Genomic DNA, 25,058 nt, shown 5'->3' on the forward strand with positions numbered 1-25,058 from the left:
GAAACAGAGATTTTTAAGAATTTTTGATGAAAAGACCAGAGTTGAATAGAAAATTTGATTTTCAAACACAAGAATCAAGAGAAGCATGAAAAGGTAAACAGGAAAGAGAAATCATAAAGAACTTAGTAAAGGTGAACTGTTTACATTCCTACATGGAAAGATAATATTTATAACTCTTGAAACTTTTTTCAGTAGTAGGGTAGTTGGAGAGATTATGTACATATAGACAGAGGGCACAGGGTAAGTTGAATAGGAAGGGATGATATCTAAAAAAAAGTTAAGGGGGAAGATAGGAATATATTGGGGGAGAAAGGGAAAACTAGAATGTGACAAATTACTTCTCACATAAAAGTCAAGAAAAAGCTTTTTCAATGGAAGGGAAGGGAGGGGAAGTGATAGGGAGAAAGTGAATCTTACTCTCATCACATTTGACTCAAGGAGGGAATAACATGCACACTCAATTGGGCATGAAAATCTATCTTTTGCTACAGGAAAGTAGGGGAGAAGGGGATAAATGGGGAATGAGAGGATGATAGAAGGGAGGGCAAATGGGAGGAGGGTACAATTAGAAGTAAATATTTTTGAAGAGGGATAGGGTCAAAAAAGAGAATAGAATAAATTGGGGACAGGATAGGATGGAGGGAAATATAATTAGTCTTACACAACATGACTTTTATTGAAATTATTTGCATAACTACACATATATAACATATATAGAATTGCTTGCCTTCTCAGTGGGGATGGGTGGGGAGGGAGGAAGGGAGAGAAGTTGGAACTCAAAGTTTTAAAAATGAATGTTAAAAATTGTTTTTTCATGCAACTGGAAAATAAGATATACAATCTATGGGATATAGAAATTTATCTTACCCTCTAAGAAAATAGAAGGGATGAGGATAAGAGAAGGGGGGGATATGATAGAAAGGAGGGCAGACTGGGGGGATGGCATAGTCAGAATGCTTGCTTTCTTGCAGTAGGTGGATGGGAGAGATGGGCTGAAAATCTGGAACTCAAAATCTTGTGGAAGTGAATGTTGAAAACTAAAAAGAAATAAATAAACTAGGGGAAAATAACATTACACATATCTGCCAAGGAGGAGAAGGTCCTGTTCCCTTCTTCTAGCCCAATCCAGGCCTCCCAGTCCATGGCATAGGCTCAGGTGAGAGTAGATTGGCCTCACCTGGACAGAAAAGTTCCCAGCAGTAACAGTACCTAGCACAAGGCCTGCCATATGTGGCAGGTACTCAATGAGTGCTTGGTAATTGATGAATTTTGAGGACCCAGGAGTAAGGGAAGGTGGCTGGTACTTTTGACCACCTATACCAGTAACTGACCCAAGAAAGGCAGTGCTTCACAGTCAGCAATAGAATCTAAGGGGCAGGAGGAAAAACACTATTTATTGTCACATTGGGGCTTCATGAAACCTGGGGCCAAACATCATTGACCTTGAGTAAATCACTGTTTCTATAGATATCCTTTTCTACCTGATTGTGTGACAGCCACCTGTATTTCAGATGCAAACCGATCTTAGCTGGCATTAGTATTTTTGCAATTATAGCCAGTATCTCCAGGCTGAAAACCAGCTGAGTTTCAGCCATGGCAGACAGGTGTTTGTCAGAAGAAAGAGCTCAATGTTATTATAGTCCTGGAGATCCAGCTGGACACGTGGGCCAGGAGAGGGAGCCAAAGAGCAGAAATCATGGATGGAGGGAGAGAAATGGGGTCTAGAGAGAAGAGCATCCCTCTTATCTCCCACACCCCAGCCTGTAAGGTGAAAATCACTTATTCATGGCTTGTAAATTGAAGTCCTTTCTTGATTTCATTGGACTCATAAATAGAAACAAAAGTTTAATCTTTATTCTTTGAAATGAGACATAGAAGTAGATGGGTAGATAGATGATATAACTAGATAGATGATGGATATTCAAGGATGTAGTAGACAGATGATAGGTAGATAAATACTATGTGATAGATGAATGATAGAAATATATGGGTGGATGGATGGATGGTAGTGTTTACTGTACGTCAGTCACTGTGTTAACCATTAGGATACAAAAACAAGCAAACAAAACAACCCCTATCATCAAGGAGTTTATATTCTATTTGGAAGACAATCTATAAAGTAGAGATATAAAGGGGGGAATCAGTGAATATCGGATACTTTGCTTCTATCCCTGACAACTTTTGATTATTTTCTAAATTCCAATGCCTGGTGTACTCAAGAACAATGCCCCCAGTGTCCATGTAACTCCAGGTGAATCTGAGTTAAAGCTTTCTCTACATAGGAAGAGATTTCAGAAGTAAATATAGTTAAGAGTCGGAAGGATTTCAGAGGCTTCTAGCCTGACCCCTTTGTGTTATAGGTAAGGAGACTGAAGGCTTTTTATGTGACTGACTCAAGGTCATTCAGGTTCTAAGCACCAGAGGAGGGTGCTCGGACTCCAAGTCCAATACTTTTCCCTCTGTCTTATGCTGCCATTTCTATAGCTACAGAGACCAGTGAAATGGGATTATCAGAATTCATTTCAACAAATATTTATTAAACATTCATTATCACCATTTGACCCTAGTAGGAACAGTACAAGGTGATAGAGAAAAAGAAATATATTTGTACATATTTTAAAAATACATATAAATAAAATGTACATGTAAAAACAAATACATATATAAGGAAAACATATGTAAATATAAATACATATAGTATAAAGAAAAAAATGAAAGAGTCTTACCATCAGGAAGATTATATTCTACTGGGAGAATACAACTTGTGCAGAGATTGGTATAGTTCAGGGTTTGGAATGAAGAGTCCAAGAGAAATGTCACACCTAGAGCCCTTGGAAAAATTGGAAAGGGAAGGCCCTAATAACTGGGCCGATTATGGAAGTCTTCACAGAGGGAAAAAGCATTTCAGCTGAAGCTCCATAAGAAAATTCTGCCAGGCAGACCTGGGGAGGGAGGGCATTCCAGTCATGGGAGACAGCCTGTACAAAGACAGAGAAAGGAGATGGAATGGGTCTGGAGGATAGGTTATAGAGTTCATAAGAGTAATATGAAATAAACCTGGAGAGGCTGGGTAGGAGCCAAACTGTAGAAGATCTTAAATGCAGAATAAGAAATTTATACATCATTATTAAAGCAATACGGAGCTACTGAGAGTCCTTGAGCAGGGGAATGACCCACTGCCCTAGAAAGATTATTTTGGCAGCCCTGTGATGAATTGGTTGGAGAAGGGAAGCAGGTGGAGTCAAGAAGACCACTCAGAAGGTAACTGCATTAGTCAAGGCAGGAGGGAATGAAGGCCTGAACTAGGATAGGGAAACACTGGAATGGAAGAGATGGAGGTAGAATTGACATAAAATTGGCAATTGATTGATTAGAAGAGCTGAATAAGGGTTTTGGCTAAAATAACTCAGTTTACCAAATTGAGTGACTGAGGATTTGGTGGTAGCCTCAGATGGACATGGGAAGAAGTCATTTGCAAGCGTTTTGTACATTCTGTACTTTGTTTCAGTTTCAGAATGAGAGTCCTAAACTTTTTTCCCCCAGAGAAGCATCAGGCAGCTGCAGCAACCCCCCCCCTCCATGTGCCTATCTCCCCAGAGGGTAAAGGTGCTCTGGGGAGCTGATCACCCTGCACCACTGTTCCAAAGGAAGTAGCTGGGAAAGATAAGAAGAAAAAGCATGAATCATGGCTGGGCTTTGGTAGGAGTTCAAGCAGTGGCTAACTTTCTCCATCCCCCCATGAGCAGTGTGACTCTCTCGATTTAAATCTTTTCTTTTGGCCAAAGCAGGGGGAAAAATACTTTTCTTTAAGCTGGCGATGGTCTGTTCTCTGTTTCAAAACATTTATGCATGGAAAATATTTTTCTTGACTTTTCAAAATGCAGATAGAGAAGAAATATCAGCCACTATAGAGTAGGTTCATTTATCATATCATTGCCCAAGCATTGTCAGCTCCTTTGATTAATGGTCAATTCATTTCAATAAGTATGTGGTAATGAATCAGCCAGGACTTATTAAGTGCCCACTATGGGCAGGGCACTATTATGAACCCTGGAAATACAAGAAGAAAACAGTCCTTGCTTTCCAGGATTTGATATTCCTCTGGGGGGGAGAGGGGGGAATTAGGGGACAGGGCTCATTCACAGATTCATAAATGCAGAGCATTTACAATGCATTAGATTTCTATTTGTGATGATAAAATATTCCATGTTTGTATTTCTTTTCTTAGCATGATTATAATCAACAAACACCTGATAGACTTCTCATTCTAACAAGCGAGCTTGGACAAGTTATTAAAATGGAAATGAAGGTCCTTTTCCCTTTTGGCTGGGTAAGTAGAGATTGATCATAATATTAGAATTTACTTTTCTCTCCGCCATCCTTTGCTTTTGCAAAAATGTTCAATTTGTTGGTGTTTTGCCTAGAAAATCATCAAAGTTGAATTATTAATGGGCAGGTCCTTGTGCAATTAGGTGTTTGTAACAGTATTATTCTTTGGTTTCCTTCATATGTGTGTGTGTGTGTGTGTGTGTGTGTGTGTGTGTTTTATCCAGAGGACCAAGAGGACATTCACTTTACAGAGTACTTTATGAATCACCATCTGGGCCTTATTCGGGGACCTTCAGTGATGAGGAGCCATCACTGTTAACCACTGTGACGATTGTGTTAACCCATTCCACTTTGGGGTAGCTTGGATTGTTTGGTAGGTTTCTTGCCCTCAAGACTTGCCTTTCTGCCACTTAACTGCCATGTACCCCCCAGTTCTGCCCATTTGGAATCCAGACATAGCAGGTCTGTAAAGAGTTGATTTAATCAGCTTGGATCAGCCCTCCCCATCAACCCTTTTTAAGTCTCCTCTCACTTCCACATGACACCCTTCACATTCTTGAAAACAATTCTCATCTTCCCTCTATGTCTACTGCAGGCATTCTCATTTCCTTCAAGAAGTCTTCTCATGGTATGACAAGAGGCCCCCTTTACCATGCTGTTCACTCTCTTCTCAATGCTTTCCAGCTAATCCATTTCCTTCTTAAAATGAAACTCACCTTTTCCAACAAAACTTGGTCCTGTTTCTGGACTGACTATTTGTCTTAATAATAATCCATCTACTGGCCAGCAGGGTAATGGAAACCCAATTTTTGTGAGTAGCTGCCTTGAAAGGACAATGTTAGATCTGGTTTCAAATCCCAGATCCTCTACTTTCTAACTGTGATTTTGAGCCTCAGTTTCCTCACCTGTGAAAGGATAGGGGTTTGATTAGATCAGTAGTTCTCAAACTTTTTAGTCTCAAGAACCCTTTACACTCCAAGAACCCTAAAAATCTTTTGTTTGTGTTTGTATGGACTACATTTGTCCATATTTGCTACATTAGAAATTAAAATGTCTTATTTTTATAAAAATAGTTTTCACCTCGCAGATCTCCTGAAAGGCCTGGAGGGTTCCTAAACCATACTTTGAAAATCGCTGTATTAAATATTTATGGTCCCTTCAAGCTCTGAAGTTCTGTGAGTCTACTGAATGCTTACAGTGTGCATTAGGCAATCATATCTTCCTCAAAAGAATCTTTTTTTTTTTTTTGGCAATTGGTAATAAAGATTTCTTTTCATCTGCGAATTCAGCTTCATTTTTATTTTTCACATGGCATAATAATTAAACCAGACTATCTTTCTGAGTGACTTAATTGGAATTAATTATATCTGGATTATAGAAAGTTTAAAAGGGAAAATAGGATCTTGTTACTTATAGTTACACAGTAGGGGAAGCTAGGTGGTGCAGCGGATAGAGCACCAGGGCAGGAGTCAGGAGGACCTAAGTTCAAGTCTCACCTCAGACACTTGACACTCACTAGCTGTGTAACCTTGAACAAGTCACTTAATCCCAATTGCCTCATCCTAGGTCATCTCCAGTCATTCTGAAGAATTTCTGGTCACTGGATTCAGGTGACTCTGGAAAAGAGTGAGGCTGGTGACCTGCCCAGCCCTCCCTCACTCAAAGTCAAGTGCAAGTCATGTCATTACTTCTCTGATGGCATGGTCTTCTTTGGCAATGAAGGATGAACACACACACACACACATACACACACACACACGGTTACACAGTAACTTGAACTGCTAACTTTGTTGGTAAGTAGCAGTCTTTAGAGGACCTATTTTTAATATATCATGTTTCATATGAAATCACTGCAAAAGGACTTCTTTCTAAAGTACTTGAAGGGGCTTTAAAAATCATCTGTTCTCATACTCATTTTAGAAATTCATTTTACTTGGTTTATATTGTTCATTTGTATGGGAAGGAAAGGTTTTGTTGAGCACTTGTCTCTCAGCCCAGCTCATTCCTATACTAGCCCAGGTTGCAAATCAGTGCATTATGAATTACTGAGATTTCTTTGTATGTGCATGTGTAAGCTAAAAGAGAGATGCCAGTATTCACATCAAGGAAGAACAATTTTCAACGTTATTCAACTGGACTCTTATTTACATGTCTTTTTCAAAGGTGATTGGTTTTTGTATGTGTGTGTGTGTGTGTGTGTGTGTGTGTGTGTGTTTTAGTTATTACTTTTTTTAACTAAGCATTCTTGTGCGATTTATGAGGCAGTTTGAATTTTTCTTGAATTCCTAAACACAGAACCAAACTCACATATGTATAGTAAATAGTAAATGAAAGCCATTTGCAAGCACATTAAAGAGGTCAGACCTCTCATAAAGACAGAAGGCACTCATTAAAAACATCCCATCCATAATACATGTACGTAAGAATGCTTCTTAATGAAACACATGGCCTCTAGCAAACACAGCTTTCAAATGGTTCAAATTCCCTGACAGTCCTTTTTTGAATTAGTTTTTAAAAAATATGTTCCTATTTGAAATTTGACTTACTAGGCTAAAACTTTTTTATTTTTAATTTTCCTATTATTATCCAGTAAAAAGACTGCTGTACTTGTTGTCAGAGGTTCAGGTCTAAATGCTTGTGCTCGCCCTGTGTGACAATGGATAACTTACTGAACCTCAGCTCGCCTCAGTTTCCTCATCTGTTAAAAGGAGAATAGAAACACAAGCAGATCCTGGAGATATTGTCAGTTCCATTCCAGACAAGCACGATAAAGTGAATATTGCAATAAAGCAACTCACATGAATGGTTTGGTTTCTCAGTGCACATAAAAGTTATATTTATACTATACTGTGGTCCATTAAATGTACAATGGTATTATGTGTAAAAACAAAGTATATACCTTAATTTTAAAATAATTGATTGCTAAAAATGCCAGATATCATCTGAGCCTTCAGCAAGTTGTAATCTTTTTTTGCTGGTGGAGTGTCTTGCCTCAGTGTTGACAGCTGCTGACTGATCAGCGTGGTGGCTGCTGAAGGTTGGGGGACTATGGTAATTTCTTAAAATAAGACAACAATGAAGTTTGCCACCTGCAATTGATTCCTTCTTTCATGAAATATTTCTCTGTTGCTCACGAGGCTCTTTGATAGTGTTTTACTCTTGGTAGAACTTCTTTCAAAATTGGAGTCATTCCTCTGAAACCCTGATCCTGCTTTGTCACTGAAGTTTGTGTAATATTCTTCAATACTGTGTCTCAGGGAGTAGGGAAGCCTGAGGAAAGGGAGAGAGTCAGTAAAGCGGTCAGAACACATGCATTTATCGATTAAGTTCACTGTCTTATGTGACATGGTTTCTGCCCCCCACCAAAAAAAATGTTATAAATGATATTAAAGATCTCTGATTACAGATCACATAACAGATATGACAATAATGAAAAAGTTTGAACTATTTTGAGAATTACCAAATTGTGACTCAGATACATGATGTGAACACAAACTGTTAGAAAAATCGCACCAATAGACTTGCTCAATGCAGGGTTAGCACAACCTTCAATTTGTACAACAACCACAACAACAACACACTAAGTAAAAGCACAATAAATTGAGGTCTGCCTGTACCTGCCTCTCAGGGGTGTTGCTAAGAAAGCACCTCGTAAACCAAAGGAATTAAAAAGTGCTTGATAAATGTGAGTCCTTCTTATTGCCAAGGGGCTGTTTTCTCTTTGGACAGTGAGGCTGCTTAGGATGGAATTGCTTTTAATTTGAAGGTTATTCTTGACCACAGCCTTAGGAAAGTTAGCTTGTCAGTCACAATCACCTGGAAAGCCAGGCTCCTAGAAGGAGATCCAACGCATTAGAAAAGCACTGTCTTAAGATTTTATGAAGATGACTAAGGGGCTGTCATGTGGAAGAAGGACAACAATCTCCCTGCTTGGGCCCAGAGAGCAGAACCAGTAACCCACAGTGGACATTGAAGGAAAGTCTTCAGCTAGAGTTAAGGAAGAACTTCCTAACAAGGGGGCCATCCTAATGGAGTGGGCTGCCTAATGATTCCTCCCCTGCCCCACCCTCTGCAGAGGGTATGTTTTAGAAGGATTCTCATGTAGGCACAGGTTGAAGTAGAGGGTCTTGTTCTCTAATTCCGATTCTCTACTTGAATTATTGGCCAAAAGAAACATCAAGAATTGTATTCTCAGCAAGAGGTTCCAAAGATGTTCCTAAATGGGGAAGGAAAAGGAATACGCATTTATTAAGCTCCTACTATGTTATACCAAGTCCTTTTTACAATTATTAACTCATTCATCTTCTCAACAACCCTGGAAGTGAGTGCTGCTATTATGCCCATTTTACAGTTCAGGCAACTGAGGTAGACAGAGATTAAGTGACTTGTCTACACAGATAATAAGTGTCTAAAGCAGGTTTTGAATTCTGGTCTTCCTGACCCCAGGCTCAGCACTCCATCCACTGCCTTACTAGCAGCCTAACATAGGACCAGCTGCACACACACACACACACACACACACACACACACACACACATTCAAGAACAAGTCTATAAAATTAAAAATGGTAGAGACTTCTCCATCAAATTGCAAAGTCACCTCATGAAGCTTAGAAGAGGCTCTATCAAGAGCCAGCATGGCATTGTGGATAAAGAACTAGCCTTGGAGTCAGGAAGACCTGAGGTTAAATACTGCCCCAGGTTCTTCCTAACTGTGTGACTCCGGGTAAGTCACTTAACCCCAGTGTCCCTCAGTTATCTCATCTGTCAAAGAGCTATTAAGGCCAATTGCCCCCCACCCCCACCCCCAGGATTGTTGTGAAGAACAAATGGGATATAAATGAATGAATGTTACAGTGTTTTGGTAAACTTAAGGCACTATATAAATGTTATCATTATTATTAGTAAAGTAGATTCTGAACTGCTTTTTTGAACATGTATTTCTGAGTTTTAAAAAAAGTGCACATCCTCAAATAGGCATATTTTCTCATTTATAAAATATATATACATGTATTACTATGCTAGTAATTATGTGTATTATAAAACTGACACACAAATATGAATTTAAAAGGATGAGATAGATAATATAGCACTTTGGAAATATTTTGTCTGTTGGCACAGAAAGCCTTTTTGCTCTCACCGAAATAGCATAATTAATAATGGTATTCTTAGTGACAGCAATGTGATGGAATATGCTTCATTATTTTTTAAAATCTGGTATGACACTATGATACAGTGATTCAGAGATCTGTTTCTAAATTTGTGTTATTTCAAAATTTGGATTTAATGCTTCTTGTAGATGAAAGAGATAATCTCACAAAGAAACATGGATCCAAATGGAAGAAATGTTTCAATGGCTGAGCTCACAAAATCATTGCCCCCATTTTTTATTTGCATTCACCAGGCATACACAAAGATTTTGCTGAAATTCGGCTAGTCAATTTCCACCTTGCTTAGTGCCAGTTAAAGAATTTTGCCAACAGTCTGGAAGTATTGCATTTTTATAATTGTAACAAATGAGTTCAAAGTCCACTAGAATTTTTCATTTGAAAGACTTTTAAGGAGGTTAGATAATTACCACTCCCTCTCCCTCTGTGGGGGCAGCTAGGTGGTGCTGCTGTGGATAGAGTGCTGGGTGGGGAGTCTGAAGACTCCTCTTCCTGAGTTCAAATCTGACTTCAGATACTTCCTAACAGTATAACCCTGGGTTTGTCACTTAACCCTGTTTGTCTCAATTTCTTCATCCATAAAATGGGCTGGAGAAGGAAATGACAAATCACTCCAGTATTTTTGTTAAGAAAACCCCAGATGGAGTCTTGAAGAGTCTGGCTCAACAGGACTGCAACAACATGCTGATTGACCTCTTAGTGGGGGTATCCAATGCACAACTGAGGACCTACAATGTGCATACATGGTCTTGTCTCAAACTCTAAGTCATGTGCTATACAGAAAGGGAAACTCGCTCTTATGGTAATCACACAACTCCTACAGTTTGCAAGCAAAGAAACTCTCCATTTCAACTGCTCCTCATGATTCATTTAAATGATGATCTATATAAAAAGAAGCAAAGGACTTCCTAAGAGGAAGTACACTTTTCCTTACATCCAGGACTGCTCCAAGGAGCCATCTCCTTTCATGTAGAGTGAGCCAATGTGAAGCATCTGTATTACCACTGGAATAAAATTTTAATGCAGAATAAAATAGTAGTGTTTAGCATCATTGATTCTTAAGCTAATATTCTCCCATAATGCTGTGCTAATTGGGCAGAATTAAAATAAGCTGATGGGCTATTTTCAGGATTTTTCAGTCTAACACGTAAATTTTTCCATTCATTTCTGGGACTTTGATTAAGATGAAATGAGTTTATTAAATAAAAGACTATGGAAAAATGAGGGCCCTGAGCAGGAAGGCCTCCCCACAGTGATTAGACAAGGAGAGAATGGAAAATTAAAGGGAGCAAAGAGAGAAAAAGGAAAACACTCAGGTTTGTGGCACTGTTTCCTATGAAGTAATTTAATGAAATAAGCATTTATTAAGTGCCTTCTGGGTACCAGGCTTTGTTCTAGGTGCCAGGAATATAGAAGCAAAAGTGAAGGGGTCACTGGCCTTGGAGTATTTCCTTTCTACTTGAGAGAAACCTGGATAGACATAAAATAATATAAAATATACACAAGATAATTTGGCTTGAGAGGCAAAAAATAGTGGCTAGAAAACCAGTTTCAAAACAAAAAAGATCTAATTTCTACCCCTGCCTTTAATATATACTGTCTCTAACCTTGACAAGACACTTAACTCCTCAGTCCTCTACATAATTGTGAGACTATAATTTCTAGAAAGGATGGCAACCTGCATTGATAGAGAGAATTCCTTCACCTGGGAGTTCACTATGCCAGCAAAGTTTTAAGTCTCTTTATTATCCTTATTGTTAATTTTGAGTGAAAGGCAACACTAGGCCAGCAAGATCACAAGTCCAGTCATTATCCTTATTGTTAATTTACAGTGAAAGGCAGCATGAGATAATAAATGGAGAGTTTGTCTCAGAGCCAGGAAGACTGGGGCTCAAGGCTTGCCTCTGGTACCTACTGGCTGTGTGACCCTAGGCAACTCTCTTTCCTCTCTATAAGGGCAGTTTCCCCCTACAACTGGCCTTTGTATTCTTATGAGCTTATGCAGTTTGTAACCTGCCATCTTTCCCCTCTGTAACCTTTCAAAGGAGTTTGTGACCTAAATTGCTTCTTCTCTTGATCTCTTTGCCAAATAAAGCTAAATATCACCTGATTATTGGCTAAGGTAGTTTGGGGGATCTTTTGATCTCCTTATTTTGTTAAAAATAGGTCAAATTTATCCCAGAAATGGTAACAGAATTATGACTTTTTGTTTATTTCCATTTTTTATATTGACACCCTATTTGAACAGACAGGATTGAATTTCTGCAATTGCGTACATATTTGTCTTCTAATCTTTATCCTTCCTCATAATAGTGTTGATTTTTTTAAAACTATTGTTCTTAACTAACTGCTATTTTAGTTGCACATGGGAAGCTGGTTATAAAATTACTTGTTGGTGGGCATTTATTAAATACCTACTATTTCCAAGTGCTGTGCTAAGCTTTGAGTGGCAGTTAGTCATTTTCTGACCATTAAGATGGAATCTGTGTCATTTTTGGCAGTATTGTTCAGTTGTTTCTGAATTTCTTCTTGAAAATACCAAGAATCATGAAATCATAGAATAAGAAGTGTAAGAGACTTCAGTGACCATCTGGTCCAACCCATATATGAAAGACACACACATATGTGTATATATATATACATATATATATACATATATACACATATATATGTGTGTATATATATACATATACATATATACATGTGTGTATATGTGTGTATACTATACATATACCTGTAACTATATAACATACCTAACAAGTGGTCATCTAGCATTTCCTTGGCAGGGGATCCCACTGCCTCTCAAGGCAGTCCATTCCACTGTAGGACAACCCTTATTGTTAGTAAGCTTTTCCTGGCATGGACCCTACTTCCTTTTCCTGTTGTTTTTCCATGGCTGGATTGAAGGGAGAAGTCAAGAGAGTGGCAGGAAGGAGTAGCAACTGACAAGGAGGTGAGCACAACTAAGATTAAGTGACAACTTCCTGGCAATGCCAATCACCAGCCTGGCATAATGCCACACTTCCACCACAACACACCCCATCCTGGGCTGTTACACGCACAGTTTCTATTTGTTTATTTTAATGTTTCAAATCCTTTTTTATAAATAAACTATTGAGAGGACTCTTTCTGGTCCATCAACACAAGTGTTTTACTGATCCATAAGTGGCCATTCAGTCCAGCCTATATCCAAAAAGAATTCCCTCTATGCCATAACTGACATGTGATCATTTAGCCTTTGCTTGAAGACTTCCATGGAACCAAAGGTGTGCTGGAGCCCGCTCCAAACAGCCAACAACAGCCCAGTTGTTAAATTTTCAGTGCAAGTATTCACATCTCAAATCAGCAAATGCTACAAATTAGGACTTGAATTGTTGTTTTGTTGATTGTCTAGGCTTAAGAAAATGATGGTGACAGTAAATGTTAATAATACGATTAAATTTAGCAGTATTTCTTTTTATTTCTTTTGAAGAGCTAGTTCTTAAACATTTGCCAGCACATTCCTAGATGGAATTCCTTCCCACAGCAGCCCATGCCAATCTGAGAAAATTTGAATTTTTCACATTTGTGTGGATCCAATTTAAATCTGCCTCTCTGAAACTCTGCCCCTCCCCTCATATTGCTCTGAGTTCTGGACTCTGGGGTACAGAGTCTAATATTAATCCCTTTTCTATAAAATGACATTTCAGATATTTGAAGAGAGATACTATGACCTCCAACCAAGTCTTTTTTTTTTTAGGCTAAACATTCTAGTTCCTCCTAGTAATCTCCCTAGGGCATCATCTCAGATCCTTCACCATCCTGGTTGCCCTGCTTTGGATGTTCTGGCTCATCAATGCTCATCTTCTTAAATAAATAACTCCAAACCTCCCTTCTAATAGCTTCATCACTCACTTTAGTCAACAACTGATTCCTAATTGCTTTGGAGGGCAGCTAGGTGGTGCCGTATGGAGCAACGGGCTTGGAATTAGAAAGATTTATCTTCATGAGTTCAAATCTGGTCTAGACACTTCCTAGCCATGTGACCCTGCACAAATCACTTCACCCTGTTTGCCTCAGTTCCTCATATGTAAAAGGAGCTGGAGAAGAAAATGGCAAACCATTCAAGAAAACCCCAAATAGGATCTCAAAGAGTTGTGTGTGTGCGTTCGTCCTTCATTGCCAAAGAAGACCATGCCATCAGAGAAATAATGACATGACTTGCACTTGACTTTGTTTTGAGTGAGGGAGGGCTGTGCAGGTCACCAGCCTCATTTCTCCTCCAGAGCCATCTGAATCCAGTGACCAGATATTCCTCAGGATGACTGGAGATGACCCAGCATGAGGTAATTGGGGTTAAGTGACTTGACCAAGGTCACACAGCTAATGAGTGTCAAGTGTCTGAGGTGAGATTTGAACTCAGGTCCTCCTGATTCCCACACTGGTGCTCTATCCACTGTACCACCTAGCTGCTCCTTCACAAACAGTTGGATGTGAATGAAATGACCAACCAATTTTCTCCTGGAAGAAGTATATGTTTGATTATCCAACAGCTCCTTCACTGTAAGAATGAGACAGAGCCTCTTACACACAGGCAAAGGGCCCTTCAATCAGCTAGCTCCCCGGATCATATCCAAGATCCTTGCCTTTTGAAAGACCACTCTTAAGGCTTCTGTGTGGTGTCTCTCATTCTTATGAAATGTGCTAACTGATGCTATGGCATCTGGGGTTCCAGGCAAGGTAGGATAGTTAGTGGTGTATCATTTTCCTACCCAAACAATTTTGATTTTCACAGTCTCTTTTAGGATGTGCTTTCATTGAATGGGATAACTCTGTGATAGAGACTTCCTGATCATGAGCCTAGAAAAAGGGAAAGCTGGAGGATTTCAGACTCATCAATCTTCCACAGAAGGAACTGGCAGATGGGGCCCACTGAGTTATATGTCTTCAGTTACATATGAGAGCCAATCTAGCAAAACTACTATCCATAACCAAATGGTGAATGTGGCCTTCAACCAGATGGTTTCACATCTCTCAGGGGACCATGCCAGGCAACTGATGAACCATATTGTCTGTGACTTGGCAAGCAATCAGAGTGACATTTTGCCTGTGATCAGGAGCACAAATATTCCTTTCTGTGCTCTATAGAGAAAATTCATGATGCAAGCAACAGCATCAGCAATGACAGTTCTAATCCAACTCAGAACATGACCAATAATATCCCTCCATTAAATTGTTGAGTGGGAATAAGTACAACATAGTCTTAGGCACATGGGTGTATTGGTCATGGCCCCTGTTGAAGATTAATTAGAGTTTCTAAAATATTTGGGATCATCACATCTAGCACTGTGCCATTTCATAGGGCTTCAGATTATTTCCACAAGGATATGATTTGGTTTCCAATGACAAAGATTGCTAATGATATACCTACTGTCCTAGAGCTTTTCCCAAAAATATTCCCCCTGCTTTGTTAGGGGTTTTCAAATGTCTTTTTTTGTAAATAATTGTTAGCTGGTAGATTTGGAACTGGAAGAGACCTTAGACATATTCTGGTCCAACCTCCTCATTTTACAGAAGAAGAAACTGAGGCTCAGGGTGATGAAGTGACTTGTCTCAAGGCACACTAGTGGTAAATAGAAGAAGCAAGATTTAAGCCCAGGTCTTCTGACTCCAAATATAGCTTTCTGTCTGGTGTATCATAGCTGTTCTTGGATCACACAAACTGGCTGCAGAAAGATGATAAGTACATTTCCATCAATCATGCATTTTTAAAAAAAACTTGTTCCATCTTATGAGTTCCTTTAATGACCTCTAAGCTTCCTCATGAAATTAACATCTATCTTTTCAATACCATTTTGCTCTTCCATCAAGGATGCCAGGCTACGAGTCATGGAACACTGTTGTCCCTAAATAAGTGAGATTGAAAATCACCCAAAGGGCAATGGAAAGGTGAATAGTGATCATGAGCAGAATAGTACATGATATATGGTATAAAATTGATGGCAGATTTATTGATGAATCTTCACTGGACAAACTGCAATCAGTATTATTAGAGTACCCACAATGATGAGATTACAGAGCCATCATGTGGGATACTAGATGTAATCTGAACAGCTGAGCTATTACTGATGGCAGTGTTTCTCAGCCTGATGTTGAGGACCTGTTTTAACACCTTCTTTGCCCCAACTAGTTCATTTTCTTTTTTTTTTTTGAAAAATTTTCTCATCAAAAACTACTAAAGGTCACTCACTAAGCATTTATTTGAAGTGCTCACTATATTCTAGGCACTATTCCAGGTGGTAGGATTGATGCTCATAGTTTGAATGATGGGTTCAATCTAACCACTCAGTCTTCCAGAGCAGTCCTGTCAACTACTATGTGCCCAGTGGAAATCGTGCTCAACAGGTAAGTTCATCGGGATGTTGGATGTCCACTTTAGGTAACAGCTGTCATTTCTTAAATGACACCAGTTCTGGAAGGTTTTCCATTATTTTTAATTATTTTAAAGGAAAATTAAGAATCCTTTAAAAATGACTGAGGTTATATTCTAATTAATTCATGTAATTTATGTCCAATACAAAGCACTAATCTTGTGGATAATAATACCATGTAAACATGGATCTTGGGAAAGTTAGTTCCCCTAACTTGTTTCCTTTTCTATAAAATGAAAGAATTGAACTAAAGCTTATCTACTAATTCACTTCCAGTTCTAAATCTAAATCCTCTTCTATGTCTGTGGAACCCATTTTCTCATCTGTAAAAGAGAATAGTCATAATAGTACTTCCACTACTTACCTCATATGATAGTAGTGAGGAAAAGTCTTTGTAAACCCTGAAGCACTGTAGAGATGTCAGAATGATGATGGATAAGAAATGAAAAATATAAGGAAGAAGATGATTTATGTCTGCCATGCTGGAGAGGGAGCATGAGGTAGTGACTAGAAGACCTGTGTTGAAATCCCACTTCTGGCATTGACACTCCTCTGTGACCCTGGGCAAGTTACTGAACCACTCATGCTACCAAAAAATTCTCTAAAGGTATAAATTACAGGTGAATTTCCAATTTACATCCATGGAGGGAGTTTTTACCCAGCATATTCCCCACATTGATGAAATCCTGGGTCTGGGCCCAAAGAAATGACAAAAGGATGCTTACTGAAATCTACAGGCTGCTCAGATAGAACTCTTAAAGGCAAAGAAAATCTGAAAAAGAAAACTAAGTTGGCCCGTATTGAAGAAAGCAACTTCAGAAAGAACTCAATTTTGAGCATATATAATATATTCCTCTGAAAAGTTCAGTGTTGATTCTTATGACCAGGTGCAGTTCCTCCAACATATCAAGATGAGATTCTGGGTAGGATGATCCCAGCATCTTAACACCTGACACAATGGAAAAAAGTCATTTCATTCATCCATCCCACCCTTATCCCATCTGCTATTCAACATTGTGTCCACACTATCTCAGGAAGATAGTCATTTGATGATACTGGATCTCCCAAAGAAGGATAATGTTTAGCCTTATCTTGGATATCTCTTATTTTTTCCTCTTGAACTGAAGATAAATCTGTAGAGAAATGATACAAGGTGTCTTGGGGAAAATACTACATAGAATTAAAAGGGTCAAACTAAGGAAACATGAAGGCCCTAGAAAGGGTTCTGTGAATAAAGATCAGAGCAAATCATTAAATGTAAAGGACTGGGAATTATTTGGTTGGGAGAAAATAAAGATATTGGTAAGCTAATTTGTTTTCAGAGTATCTGAAGCATTGTGAATTCAGAACTTACTTTGGCCTTGATTTCCTCATCTGTAAATTAGCAGAAATGAGTACTGAGGTCTTCCAGAGTTAAACCCTATTATCCCAATCATAATCAATAGTTCATTATCTCCACTGACTAGAGAATAAAGGAAACTGGCCCAGATTGTCCCAACTTGGAAGAGATTTAAATTAGAGATTTAGAAGCAGGAAAAGTTTTGAGGCCCTGAGGTGTACCTCTAATTGTAAGCTTTTCAATTCAGGTGCAGCAATTGGGGGCATAAAGCTATATGGAAATAATAGGATGTAGCCAGTGTCTGACTTTTTTTACTCCTACAGTTTTCTAAGGTTCTGAGCCCATCTGTGGTCATGCCATCTTGTGCCTATGAAGACAGAGATCACTCAGTAAGCATATTCAATTTCTGATACCTAACATAAAAATACAAATTATTTAACTTGTGCATGACTCAGGTTTACAAGCTACTGTAAGACTTTTGCCCTTGCTAAGTATTTTTTAGAGCTGGTTCAAAGTTGTTATAGGTCTCATTAACAATTGTATACTTGGAAACAAACCTGGGCATTAATTCACAAGTGACTACATTCAGGTTACCAATATATTTTCCATGATGCTGAAATTCTATTTTGGATAGAGGCCCTTAGGGAACCATGAGATAGTTTAAGGAAATTTTTCAGTGTTAAGTCACCTTGGAAGCCCTACTCCTAGAGCTCATCATGGGGGTGACTATGAGGTTGAAAGAGGGTCAGTAACCCTCTTTGGAAAGTGCCGCCAAACTAGGAAAACTTTCCTTCTTTTTGGGAGGGTAGAGGGAAGTAAATAATGTTTTTTCCCCAATTACATGTAAAGATAATTTTCAACATTCATTTTTTATAAGATTTTGAGTTTCAAGTTTTTTCTCCCTGCCTCCCTGCCATCTCCCCTTCTCTAGATGGCAAGTAATCTGATATAGTTATACATATGCAATCATGTAAACATATTTCCACATTAGTCATGCTGTGAAAGAAAAAATAGAGCAAAAGGGGAATATCACACAAAAATAGTGAAAATAGTATGCTTTGATCTGTATTCAGATTCCAGAGTGCTTTCTCAGGATGCAGACAGCATTTTCCATCATGAGTCTTTTGGTATTGTCTTGGATCATTGTATGGCTAAGAAGAGCCAAGTCAGTCATAGTTTATCATCATACAATGTTGTTGTTACTGTATACAATGTTCTCCTGGTTCTACTCACCTCACTCAGCATCAGTTCGTGTAAATTTTTCCAGGTTTTTCTAAGAGCACCCTGACTGTCATTTCTTATAACACAATAGTATTTTATTGCAATTGTATACCACAACTTGTTCAGTCATTCCTCAATTGATGGACATGCCCTCAATTTACAATTCTTTGCCACCACAAAAAGAGCTTCTAGAAATATTTTTGTACATGTAGGTCCTTTCCCCTTTTTGTGATCTCTTTGGGATACAGACCTAGCAGTGATAATACTGGATCAAAAGGTATGTACAGTTGTATAATCCTTTGGGAATAGTTCCAAATTACTCTCCACAATTCCACCAACAATGCATTAGTGTTCCAATTTTCCCACATCTTCCCCAACATTAATCATTTTCCTTTTCTGACATATTAACCAATCTGATAGGTATGAGGTTGTTCCTTGGAGTTGCTTTAACTTGCATTTCTCTAATCAATAGTGATTTAGAGCATTTTTTTCCCTATGACTATAGATAGATAGCTTTAATTTCTTCATCTGAAAACTTCCTGTCATTATCTTCTGACCATTTATCAAGTGGGGAATGAATTGTATTCTTACAAGTTTGACTCAGTTTTCTGTATATTTGAGAAATGAGGCCTTTATCAGAAGCACTGGCAGAAAAAATTGTTTCCTAGCGTTCTGCTTTCCTTCTAATCTTGGTTGCATTGACTTTGTTTGTATACAAACTTTTTAATTTAATATAATCAAAATTATCCATTTTGCATTTCATAATGTTCTCTCTCTTGTTTGGTCATAAATTCTTCCTTTTCCCACAGGTATAACAGGTAAACTATTTCTTGCTCTCTTAATTTTCTTATGATATCACCCTTCATGTCTAAATCATGTACCCAGTTTGACCTTATTTTGGTATACGTTGAGAGATGTTGGCCTATGCCTAGTTTCTGCCACATTTTTCCAGTTTTCCCAGCAGTTTTTTTTTTTGTCATATAGTTAGTTCTTATCCAAAAAGCTAGAGTCTTTGGGTTTATCAAACAACAGATTACTATAATCGTTTACTGCTGTGTCTTTTGGACCTAATCTATTCCACTGATTTACTACCTTATTTCTTAGCCAGCACCAAATAGCTCTGATGGTTGTTGCTTTGTAGTTTGATCTGGTACAGCTAGGCCATCTTCCTTTGCACTTTTTTTTCATTAATTCCTTTGATATTCTCAACCTTTTGTTGTTCAAATGAATTTTGTTATTATTTTTTTCTAGCTCTATAAAATTTTTTGTAGGTTGATTGCTCTGGCACCAAATAAGTAAATTTAATTTAGGTAGAATTCTAATTTTATTTTATTAGCTCAACTGACCCATGGGCAATTGATATTGTTCCAGTTGTGTAGATCTAACTTATTTGGGTGAAAATGTCTTGTAATTGTATTCATATGGTTCTTGGCAAGTAGACTCCCAAATGTTTTATATTGTCTACAGTTATTTTAAATGAAATTTCTCTTTCTCTATCTTCTTCCAGAGATTTATTGGTAATATAAAGAAATTATGATTTATGTGTGTTTATTTTATAAACTTTGCTGAAGTTGCTCAATTATTTTGAGGAGTTTTTTAGTTGATTCTCTAAGATTTTCTAAGTATACCATCATATCACCTGCAAAGAATTATAGTTTTGTTTTCTCATTGCCTATTCTAATTCCTTTGATTTCTCATTCTTCTCTTCTTGATAAAGCTAACATTTCTAGTACAATATTGAATAATAGTAGTGATATCATCTTTGTTTCACTCCTGATCTTACTGGCAAGGCTTCTAGCTTATCTTCATTACAGATAATGTTTGCTAGTGATTTTAGATAGGTACTGCTTATTTTAAGGAAAGCTCCATTTATTTATTTATGCCCTAGTAATTTTAATAGGAATGGGTGCTATATTTTGTCAAAAGTTTTTTCTGCACCTATTGAGATGATTATATGATTTTTGTTGGTTTTGTTATTGATACACTCAATTATGCCAATAGTTTTCTTAAAATTGAACCAGTCGTGCATTCCTGATATAAATCTCACCTGGTCATAGTGTATTATCCTCATGAAAAATTGCTGTAATCTCTTTGCTAATATATTATTTAAAATTTTTGCATCCATATTCATTAGGGAAATTGATTTATAGTTTTCTTTCTCTGCTTTGGCTCATTTTGGTTTAGGTATCAGACCCATATTTGTGTCATTAAAGGAATTTGGTAGAACTCCTTCAATTGTTTTTTTCCAAATAGTTTATATAGCATTGGAATTAGTTGTTTTTTAAATATTAGTACAATTCTCTTGTAAATCCATCTGGTCCTGGAAATTCTTTTAGATTCATTAGTCATTAGTGACTTATTAAACTTCTTTTTCTAAAATGTTTTTAAATATTTTATTTCCTCTTCTGTCAATCTGGACAATTTATATATTTTTTGTAAATATTCATTCATTTCACTTAGATTATCAGATTTATTGACATAAAGTTGGACAAAATAGCTTCCAATCACTATTTAATTTCTTCCTCATTAGTGGTGAATTCACTCTTTTCATTTTTAATTCTGGCAGTTTGGTTTCCTCTTTTTCTAAAATGAAATTAACCAAAGGTTTATCTATTTTATTGGGGTTTTTTCATAAAACTAGCTCTTAGTTTTGTTTTGTTAGTTCAATAGTATTTTCTTTTATTTTTTAAATCTCTGCCTTGAATTTCAGAATTTCTAATTTGACATTTAATTGAGATTTTTAATTTGTTCTTTTTTTCTAACTTTTTAAAGTTGCATGCCTAATTAATTCTCTTTCCTTGTTTTATTCAGGTAAGCATTTAGAGATATAACATTTCCCCTAAGTACTGTTTTGGTTGCATCTCATAAATTTTGATATGTTGTTTCATTATTGTCATTCTCTTTGATGAAATTATTGATTGTTTCTATGATTTGTTTGACCAACTCATTCTTTAGTATTAGATTATTTGATTTCCCATCAATTTTAATCTCTTTCCATGACCTTTTATTACATGTAATTTTATTACATCCAGTTCTGAAAAAGATGTAATTATTATTTCTACCTTTCTGCATTTGATTGTGAGGTTTTCAATGCCCTAATGCATGGTTAGTTTTTGTATAGTTGCCATGTACCACTGAGAAAAAGGTATATTCCTTTCTATCCTTATTCAGTTTTCTCCATATATAACTTTTCTAAAATTCTTCTCACCTTAACTTCTTTCTTGTTTATTTTGTGATTAGATTTATCTAGCTCTGAGAGGCAGAGGTTAAGGTCTCCCACTAGCAGAGTTTTTCTCTCTGTTTCTTTCTATAACTCATTTAAATTCTCCTCTAAGAATTTGGATGCTATATCACTTGGTGCATATATGTTTAGTATTGATATTACTTCAAATGTAATTTCCTTCCTTGTCTCTTTTAATTTAATCTAATTTTGCCTTTGTCTGAAATTAGGATTGCTGCCCTTATAGATTTTTTTTTACTTCAACTGAAGCATAATATATTCTGCTCCAACTTTTTTCTTTTATGCTGTGTGTGTTTCTTTCTGCTTCAAATGTGTTTCTCATGTACAATATAGTGTAGGATTCTGGTTTTTAATCCACTCTGCTATTCACTTTCTTTTTTATGGGAGAGGTCATCCCATTCATAATTATGATTGCTAACTGTATATTTCCTTCCTTCCTTTTTCTGCTTCTAATATTATTCTCTCTCTCCTTTTACCCTGTCCCACCTCACCACTGTTTTGCTTCTGACCCCTGCCTCCCTCAATCTCCCCTCCCTTCTATCAGCCCCTACTACCTTTTCTTTTCCCTTTCCCTTCCTACTTCCCTGTAGGTTAATATGGATTCTCTAACCAATTGACTTCTCTACCCTCTTTGAGCCAAACCCAATGAAAATAAGGTTCAAACAATACTCACCCCCTCCCTTCTTTCCCTCTATTGTAATAGGTCTTTCATGCCTCAGCATGTGATATAATTTATCCCATTCTGCCTCCCTCTTTCCTCTTCTTCCAGTACAATCATTTTTATCTCCCCTTACTTTTTTTATAATCACCTCAAAGTCAACTTATACCCACACCCTCTGTCTAAGTATATTCCCTCTAACAGCCCTAATAGAGGTACAATTCTTAAAAGTTACAAGTATCATCTTTCCATGTAGGGATGTAAACAGTTTAACCTTATTGAATACAATGTTATTTCTTTCCTATTTACCTTTTCATGTTTCTCTTGAGTCTTGTACTTGAAGATCAAATTTTCTGTCAGCTCTAGTCTTTTTATCAGGAAAGTTTAAAAGTCCCCCATTTCATTGAATGTCCATCTTTCACATTGGAAAATTATGCTCAGTTTTGCTGGGTATTTGATTCCTGGTTGTAATGTAAGATCCTTTGCCTTCCAGAATATCATATTCCAAACCTTCTGATCCTGTAAGGTAGAAGCTGCTAAATCTTGTGTTATCTTGACTTTGGCTCCACAGTGCTTGAATTCTTTCTCTCTGGCTGCTTGCTGTATTTTCTGCTTGACCTGATAATTCTGAGATTTGGCTACAACATTCCTTAGAATTTTCATTTTGGGATCTCTTTCAGGAGGTGATTGGTGAATTCTTTCAATGACAATTTACCCTCTGGTTCAAATATCAGTCCTCAAACTCAACTCAGTCTGGAGCTCATAGACTGGACAACAAGTCCCCACCCACCTAGCACAGAGTGGATTTAAATATTAAATAGTAATTATTTCTCTTTTACCCAGGAACCCTGAGGGTCTTCTTTTCCCAGTTTGATTTTTTTTATTGAAGGGGCCATCCCTTGAGCAACTACTTAAAGAAGCCTATTCATTGAATGGGTTTATCTTATTCAAAGTGAGAATGCTATAGGACCTCAGCCTGAAAGGTCCAGGGTCTCTCATTGCATCCTGGGCCATCTCCAGCCATTCTGCTGAATATCAGGCCACTAGATCCAGATGACTCAGGAGAAGAAAGTGAGATTGGTGACCTTGCACAGCCCTCCCTCACTCAAATCAAAGTCAGCTGCAAGTCATGTTATCATCTTCATGTCATGGACCTCTTTGAGAATGAAGAGCAAACATAACAACAATTCTCTGGTTCTAGGATATCAGTGCAATTTTTCTTGATAATTTCTTGAAAGATTCTGTCCAGGTTCTTTTTTGATCGTGGCTTTCAGGCAGTCCAATAATTATTAAATTATTTGTCCTGGATATATTTTTCAGGTCAATTATTTTTCCAATGAGGTATTATACATTTTCTTCTATTTTTTCATTCTTTTGATTTTGTCTGACTGATTTTTATGTCTCATAGAATCATTAGCTTCCAATTGACCACTTTTGATTTTTAAGGAATTGTTTTCTTCGGTTAGCTTTTGTGCCTCCTTTTCCATTTGACTAATTCTACTTTTAAAGGAGTTGTTTTCTTCAGTAGATTTTTTTCCCAATTTGGCCAGTTCTATTTTTTTATTTTTGAAATATATTTTTAGTTTTTAGTTTTTAAATAGCATAGTTTTCTTCTGTATTCTTTCCCCCTTCCAGTGAGCATGCAACATAGCAAAAGGTTTTTTTAAGACAGAAAAAAGGAAGAGGGGAGAAATTGACAAAAAACATGCACAATGTACAATACTTGAATTTACAATTAGTCCCAATGATCCAATAACCCCATGTATGTAATCAAATTAAAATAAATACCACTTTCAGCAAATTTACAAAGGTATCTCAAAACAAAATGCAACAAATTAAACAAATGAACATGCAAACAACTCCTGAATTGTTAAAATAAAAATGAGAAACCCCTGACTCCCTGCCTTTAAAAAAGACTATTGACATATACAATTACAGATTATTAGAGATGGAGGCAATGCTAGTAAATATTGACTCTAATTCTTCCTTTTTTTAAAAATTTAACTAATTTATTTCTTTTCAATTTTCAACAATCACTTCCAATAAGTTTTAAATTTTCTCCCCTCTCTCCTCCTGTCCTCCCCAAGACAGCCTGCAATCATATGTGTTCTATACTTACATTCTTATTAAACACATTTTCACATTAGTCGTGTTGCATAGAAGAACCAAAACAAATGGGAGAAACCATGAGGAAAAACCAAAACAAAGCATAAGATAAGAGAAAATGATCTGCTTCATTCTGCATTCTGATTTCATAGTTCTTTCTCTGGATGTAGATGGCTTTTTGCCTCACAAGTCCTTTCAGAATGTCCTTGCATTTCTGTGAAGAGCTAAGTCTATCAGAAACAGTCTTCACACACTATGGCTGTTACTGTGTATAATGCTTTCTTGGTTCTGCTCATTTCACTCAGCATCAGTTCATATAAGTCTTTCCAGGTTTTTCTGAAGTGCAACTATTCATCATTTCTTATAGAGCAATAGTATTCCATTACATTCACATACCACAACTTGTTCAGCCATTCCCCAATTGATGAGCATTCCTTCAATTTGTGGTTCTTGGCCACCCCAAAAAGAGTTACTATAAAAATTTTTGTACATGTGGGACTTTTTTCCATTTTTATAATCTCTTTGAGTACAGCCCTAGAAGTGGTATTGCTGGGTCAAAGGGTATGCACATTTTTGTAACCCTTTGG

The 25,058-nt window shown here is 37.2% G+C and overlaps 1 protein-coding gene across 2 annotated transcripts in view; it reads left to right on the forward strand.

Annotated features, from left to right (window-relative positions):
• Positions 1 to 25,058, forward strand: part of RHOBTB1 (Rho related BTB domain containing 1) — a 205,037-nt gene that overhangs the window by 24,226 nt on the left and 155,753 nt on the right. For both annotated transcript variants that reach the window (XM_072628869.1, XM_072628873.1), the window contains exon 2: positions 4,229 to 4,330. The gene's annotated coding sequence lies outside the window, so the exon portion shown is untranslated. The remainder of the gene's footprint in view (positions 1 to 4,228; positions 4,331 to 25,058) is intronic.

This window comes from Notamacropus eugenii, chromosome 1, assembly GCF_028372415.1.
Source record: "Notamacropus eugenii isolate mMacEug1 chromosome 1, mMacEug1.pri_v2, whole genome shotgun sequence".
NCBI classification, from domain to species: domain Eukaryota; kingdom Metazoa; phylum Chordata; class Mammalia; order Diprotodontia; family Macropodidae; genus Notamacropus; species Notamacropus eugenii.